Here is a 7,813-nt window from a genome sequence, read left to right on the forward strand (position 1 = left end):
ATCTGCGGTGTCTGGAATATCCCTTGCGAGGGGAGGTGCTGCGCCCTGCAGGTTGGTGTGGTTGGTTTCACACGTGAAGGGGTCAGGTGTGGAAGAATGTTCTGTATGAAGCCCCGGGGGCAGAGATGCAATCACATTTTTGGCACATCAAACAAACTCTACAGAGCTGCCCTCAGGGGCTTCAGGGGGTATTTTTGGTCTGTTTTATTGTTTTTATTTTACACGTGAAATAGATCAGCTTAGAAAAAAATAATCTCCCTGACAAGCTCTGATTTTCATAAACCCGTCCTGAGGACGCTTGCAGGCGTGTTACACGGAAAGGAGCAGGCGAGTTACACGGAAAGGAGCAGGCGTGTTACACGGAGAGGATCTGCCTCGTATTGCCGCACACTCATTGTGCCGTCCTCTTCCTCCAAATATACAAGTTAGGGGTCGACGATTTTCGGCAAGGCCATTATACCGAGGGCTAATATGCACTTTCCCCGATATATTGGAATCGGCCCCGGAGGTTACAAATTTTACCAATGTTGTCGTGACGTCATTGCGTATGTTGCGCCACTGGGCCAGCTTCTGCCTTCTTAGGCCGCCTCCCTCAGCCTCATCTGGAGTTGGGGAGTCTCGGGACAGTGAGTGTACAGTGCACACAGTGTGTTTAACACTGCCGCCACATACATACACCCACCCACAGCTGCCCGGTGCCAGCCAGCCACCCACAGGCCTGTACCAGCCAGCCAACCACCACACAGGGTGCCAGCTAGCCACCCACCACAGGGTGCCAGCCAGCCACCCACCTACCACAGGGTGCCAGCCAGCCCCCCACCAAAGGGTGCTAGCCATCCAGCCACCAACCACAGGGTGCCAGCGAGCCAGCCACCCAGCCACCACAGGGTGCCAGTCAGCCACCCACCACAGGGTGCCAGCCAGCCACCCACCAAAGGGTGCCAGCCAGCCACCCACCAAAGGGTGCCAGCCAGCCACCCACCATAGGGTGCCAGCCAGCCACCCACCACAGGATGTTAGCCAGTCATCTACCAAAGAGTGCCAGCGAGCCAGCCACCCACCCACCCACCACAGGGTGCCAGCCACCCACCAACCACAGGGTGCCAGCCAGCCACCCACCACAGGGTGCTAGCCATCCAGTCACCAACCACAAGGTGCCAGCGAGCCAGCCACCCACCGACCACAGGGTGCCAGTCAGCCACACACCAAAGGGTGTCAGCCAACCACCCACCAAAGGGTGCCAGCCACCCACCCACCAAAGGGTGCCAGCCACCCACCCACCAAAGGGTGTCAGCCAGCCACCCACCAAAGGGTGCAAGCTAGGCAGCCACCCACCAAAGGATGCCAGCCAGCCACCCACTACAGGGTGCTAGCCATCCAGCCACCAACCACAGGGTGCCAGCGAGCCAGCCACCTACCCACCACAGGGTGCCAGCCACCCACCAAAGTGTGCGAGCCAGGCAGCCACCCACCACATGGTGCCAGCCAGCCAGCCAGCCAGTTTTTTTCAAGCCTATATTAAATTTCAGTAATGTCTTTCAAATTTCAATGGAGATGGATGAAGATAGAAAAATGAAAAGTGTGGTCTGGGAGTATTTCTCTTCTCCATCTCCAGGAAAATCAGCAGCACTGAGCAACACTTGCAAAACAATGTGAGCACGGGATCAATAACTGCAAATACCAAAAATACGTCAAATTGGTCATAAACACGATCAGTGTTTATAAACAATGTTACATTGTATCTCTCTATCTCCCATCTGATCAATGTTTATAAACAATGTTTCTTTGTATCTCTCTATCTCCCGTTTGATCGATGTTTATAAACAATGTTACATTGTATCTCTCTATCTCCCGTTTGATCAATGTTTATAAACAATGTTACTTTGTATATCTCTATCTCCCGTCTGATCTATGTTTATAAACAATGTTACTTTGTATATCTCTATCTCCCATCTGATCTATGTTTATAAACAATGTTACTTTGTATCTCTCTATCTCCTGTCTGATCAATGTTTATAAAGAATGTTACTTTGTTTCTCTCTGTCTCCCGTTTTATCAATGTTTATAAACAATGTTACTTTGTTTCTCTCTATCTCCCGTCTGATCAATGTTTATAAACAATGTTACTTTGTTTCTCTCTATCTCCCGTTTTATCAATGTTTATAAACAATGTTACTTTGTTTCTCTCTATCTCCCGTCTGATCAATCTTTATAAACAATGTTACATTGTATCTCTCTATCTCCCATCTGATCGATGTTTATAAACAATGTTACATTGTATCTCTCTATCTCCCATCTGATCAATCTTTATAAACAATGTTACATTGTATCTCTCTATCTCCCATCTGATCGATGTTTATAAACAATGTTACTTTGTATCTCTCTATCTCCCGTTTGATCAATGTTTATAAACAATGTTACTTTGTATATCTCTATCTCCCGTCTGATCTATGTTTATAAACAATGTTACATTGTATCTCTCTATCTCCTGTCTGATCAATGTTTATAAACAATGTTACTTTGTATCTCTCTATCTTCTATCTGATCAATCTTTATAAACAATGTTACTTTGTATCTCTCTATCTCCTGTCTGATCAATGTTTATAAACAATGTTACTTTGTTTCTCTCTATCTCCCGTTTTATCAATGTTTATAAACAATGTTACTTTATTTCTCTCTATCTCCCGTCTGATCAATGTTTATAAACAATGTTACTTTGTTTCTCTCTATCTCCCGTCTGAGCAATGTTTATAAACAATGTTACTTTGTTTCTCTCTATCTCCCGTTTTATCAATGTTTATAAACAATGTTACTTTGTTTCTCTCTATCTCCCGTCTGATCAATGTTTATAAGCAATGTTACTTTGTATCTCTCTATCTCCCATCTGATCAATGTTTATAAACAATGTTACTTTGTATCTCTCTATCTCCAGTTTGAGCAATGTTTATAAACAATGTTACTTTGTATCTCTCTATCTCCCATCTGATTAATGTTTATAAACAATGTTACTTTGTATCTCTCTATCTCCAGTCTGAGCAATGTTTATAAACAATGTTACTTTGTATCTCTCCATCTCCTGTCTGATCAATGTTTATAAACAATGTTACTTTGGATCTCTCTATCTCCTGTCTGATCAATGTTTATAAACAATGTTACTTTGTATCTCTCTATCTCCAGTCTGATCAATGTATATAAACAATGTTACTTTGTATATCTCTATCTCCAGTCTGATCAATGTTTATAAACAATGTTACTTTGTATTTCTCTATCTCCTATCTGATCAATGTTTATAAACAATGTTACTTTGTATATCTCTATCATCCCATCTGATCAATGTTTATAAACAATGTTACTTTGAATCTCTCTATCTCCTGTCTGATCAATGTTTATAAACAATGTTACTTTGTATTTCTCTATCTCCCTTAGGAATACACACTTCTATCCCTCACTGCTCATTTGTTGTAGGGATCATGTTGGATCCTTTGTTGCAGTTAGAAATCTCATTGTCTGGATGGAATCCCTTGTGTTTTCTTGCCGGAGGGTCAGATTTGCTGTTGGGGTGTCAAAATTTTTGCATTGATTTCTGGCATTCAGAGTTGCAGACGGCGGAGTCAGCGAGTTCACAGATCCCAGGCCTTCTTATTTCCTGCGTTCAGCTCCTCAGCGCCCCCATGTGGACACATTCTATAACACTTCTTTTTATATTTGCACAAACAGGGAATTTTTCAGGACAAGTTTTTTCCATTCTTCTTCTTCTGGATGCGATCTCTGCCGATCCTCAGGGGTTTGGGGGCTATGGAATGGGGGGAAGGGCGATCACAGAGATGAGAACGGTCATCAAACTATTGGAGAGTGATTTAGAAGCAGGGCTGTGGAAGCCAACAGTCTTCTGTATTGAACAGTTTAAGCAAAAGACAAACAATGAAAACAACAAAGTTTTATTCATTTTTTTTTTTTTTATTAATTAACCGCTTTACCACCGGAGGATTTTCCTGCTTTACGTCCAGGCCACTTTTTTCAACTTGGCACTGCGCGACTTTAACTGACAATTGCGCGGTCATGCAATGCCGTACCCAAACTAAATTTACGTCCTTTTCTCCCCACAAACAGAGCTTTCTTTTGGTGGTATTTGATCACCTCTGCGCTTTTTATTTTTTTGCGATATTAATAAAAAAAAAGCGACAATTTTGAAAAAATAACAATATTTTTCTACTTTGACAATTAAAAAATATCCAATATATTCAATTTTTGTCATATATTTAGGCCAAAATGTATTTAGCTACATGTCTTTGACAAAAACAAATTCTCAATGAGCGTATTTTTAACCGGAAGATTTTACCCCATTACTGACCAGGCCATATTTTGCGATTCGGCACTGCGTTAATTTTTTTTTTTTTTTTGAAAATCTTTTTATTGTTTTAAACAAGTTAACAACACATAGACAAACACTGGTACAATAGGTCCACCAACCAGCCTCGCCACACACGGCATGCGCTGGAAACAGAAATACATTCAGAGGGGGGCGCCCACGCAGGGGCAAGCAATCACCGAAACAGCAGTCATAACGTAATAAATACACGTTAAGGTACAACAAATTATACACCAATACAGGGGACCCACCATGCTCCAAACGAGGGGACCCCGCCGTGTCCCCCTGGCAACTAGCCATCGGCCGGGGCATCCCCACCCAGGCAGTCAGCCAGGATCGGGATTGCGGAGTCCGCCAGCCACTTGGCCCAGACCCTATCATGCTTCTTGGGGCAACCTCTGTGAGTATACGTATCCTTATACAATGGTATAACTGAATCCACCAGCGCCCTCCACCGCCGAAGCGGGGGGGGGGACCGCTGTCTCCAGTGAAGAACAACATTTTTCCTGGCGTAGAATAGTATGAGACCCAGGAGAGTGCGGTCCGCCACCCGGGGTAGCAGATCATCCAGCAGGCCCAGGAGGGCCAACCGCGGAGTGGGGTTGATCGATATCTGCAATATTCCTCTGGCCGCTGCGAACACCCGCGACCAATAGTCCGCCAGGGCCGGGCATGTCCAAAAGATGTGAATAAAGTCCCCAGGGGTGCTGCCACAGCGCCAGCACTCCGGGGAGTTAGAGCCATGAATCTTATGCAGGCGATGAGGGGTAAGATACGCCCGATGTGCAATCTTATATTGTACCATACGGTCCCTGAGTGAGATCAAGATCTTGAACGGGGAGTCCCACATCTGCTGCCAGTCCTCCGCATCCAACTCCGGAACATCCCGGGTCCACCGCTCCCGGAGGCCCGTGAGCTCCGGAGAGAACACCCGAAGGAGGTGAGCATGCAGAACGGAAGCCGCTCGGTCAGAACAGTCAAACCGGAGAACCCGCTCCAAGTCCGACTGCACCGCCCCCCCCCCCCCCCCTGCGGAAACTGGGCCCTGAAGGCATGGGACAACTGCAGGTAGCGAAACAAGTGGGATGAGGGCAACCCGTGAGATTCAAGGAGGCGGGAGAATGTGGGAAGGGAAAGGTCTGAGGATAGGTCCGAGACCCTTTTAATACCAAACTTGGTCCAGGCGGCCGGATCCGGCAGAGAGTAGAGGTGAGGTAAGGTAGGATTGATCCACAGTGGTGCATTGGGGGAGACTGCGGTGTCGGGGTAGGCCTCCAGGGCCAGGCCCTGGCGCCAGGCTCTAATCGTCGTCCGCATGGAGGAAGTCAAAGGATATGGAGCCCGGAGACCCCTGAAAAGCAAGTGTGTCAACGCCTCCACTGACCCCAGCACCGCAGCCTCCGTCACCACCGCGGAGTTGGAGGCGTCAGGAGACAACCACCACACCGCAGTGACCAGTTGGGAGGCCAAAAAATATTTGTGGCAATCTGGGAAGGCGAGACCCCCCTGAGACTGAGGTCTCATAAGCGTGGAGAATTTGTACCTGGGAGGGCGGGAGCCCCACAAGAAGGAGGAGAAGAGCTTATTGAGATTAGCAAAAAAAGCTTTGGGGATCCACTGTGGTGAGTGGCGGAAGAGATACGTCAGTTTGGGGAGGATTTTCATTTTCACCAGGTTCACCCGCCCCAGCAGGGACAGAGGAAGGTTCTCCCATGCCTTCATTTTAGCCCTGATATCCCGCACAACAGGGTCAAGATTCAGTGAGATAAAGGCCGTGGGATCTTTGGAAACCCGCACCCCCAAATACACAAAACTATCAACCCACTGAAGCTCGAGATCCGACGGGGCGGCAGCACGTGCAGCCCCATCGATCGCCAGCAGCTGAGACTTGGTCCAGTTCACCCGCAGGCCCGTGACCCTGGAAAAACCATCCAGGATGTCCAGGGCCCCCCGGAGGGAGGGACCAGCGTCCTGCAGGAACAACAGAAGGTCATCTGCGTACAGAGCCACCCTCTCCTCCAGCCACGCCACACGCAACCCCCGAACCTCCGGAGAGGTCCGAAGTGCCTCAGCCACAGGTTCCATGGCGATGGCGAACAAGGCCGGAGAGAGCGGGCAGCCCTGCCGCGTGCCCCTGTACAGTGAAAAGGGGGCAGACAACCGGCCCCCAAGACGGATCGCCGCTCTGGGGGAACGGTATATAATTTGTAGCCACCGGATGAACAAAAGGGGGAATCCCATTCTCCTCAGCACTTCCCACAGAAAGGGCCATTCCACCGAGTCGAATGCCTTCTCTATATCTAGAGATGCCACCACCCTCGTGCCAGCGATTAGATGCTGCGTCTGTAGATTCGTAAACAACCTGCGCAGATTAATGTCCGTAGACCTACGGGCCATAAACCCAGTCTGGTCCTGGTCAATCACAGAGGGGAGGATAGGCCGAAGCCTGGAGGCTAGGATTTTAGTGAGGATCTTTAGATCGCAATTAAGTAAGGCGATCGGTCGGTAGGAAGCACATAATTTAGGATCTTTAGGGGCTTTGTGAATTAAGATGACATGGGCTTCTGCCATAGAGGGTGGCAAAGAGCCCATCTCCAGACAGTCATTGTATAAGGCTGCCAAGAGAGGGGCCAGAACCCCCACGTGAGTCCCATAAAATTCAATAGGTAACCCGTCAGGGCCTGGGGCTTTGCCCCTGGGAATGGACCTAATCACCACCTCCACCTCCTCCGCCGTGACCGGCCGAACCAGACCCACACGCTCCGAGTCAGACAGCCAGCCCAGAGCCACGGGGTCCAGGAGCCCCTGCAGGACCTCCGGGCCGAGGTCAGCCGAGAGGGTAGTATCATATAACCGTGAGTAGAAAGTCCGGAACGCCTCCAGTATCCCCGTCGGAGAGGTGATCGCCTCCCCCGTAGGGGAGGCAAGTTCAGGCACCAATGTGAGGGGGGTATCATGATGAGACATGGTGGCCAGCAGCCTCCCATTTCGGTCCCCGTGCTCAAAGAACTTCTGTTTAGCACGATACATGGACAGCCTGGCGACCTCAGCCAAATGGAGATGCAGGTCCCGTTTGGCTGCCTGCAACCCCTCAAAGTTGACTGCCGAGGGGTCCCGAACGTAACGGTCGGAGGCCTCCTCAGCCGCCGACTCCAGGGTCGTCACCGTAAGCGCCTGGCGCACCTTGACAGCTTTGATGGTCGACATGTAATGACCTCTTGTTACTGCTTTGAAGGCATCCCACACCATCCCGGGAGAGGCCGTATCCGCATTGATGTCCCAATACTCACGAATCACGGACGGGGTCTGAGTCACAATATCAGGGTGCTCGACCCAGTGGGCGCCAAGACGCCACATGGAGCCGTCACGATCACACCCCGTCCGCAGGACGACCCGCAGGGGACTATGGTCCGACAAGCCGCTGGGGAGGTAAGAGACCCCCTC

Source organism: Pelophylax lessonae (genome assembly GCF_965119305.1).
Source record: "Pelophylax lessonae genome assembly, chromosome: 2".
Taxonomy (NCBI): domain Eukaryota; kingdom Metazoa; phylum Chordata; class Amphibia; order Anura; family Ranidae; genus Pelophylax; species Pelophylax lessonae.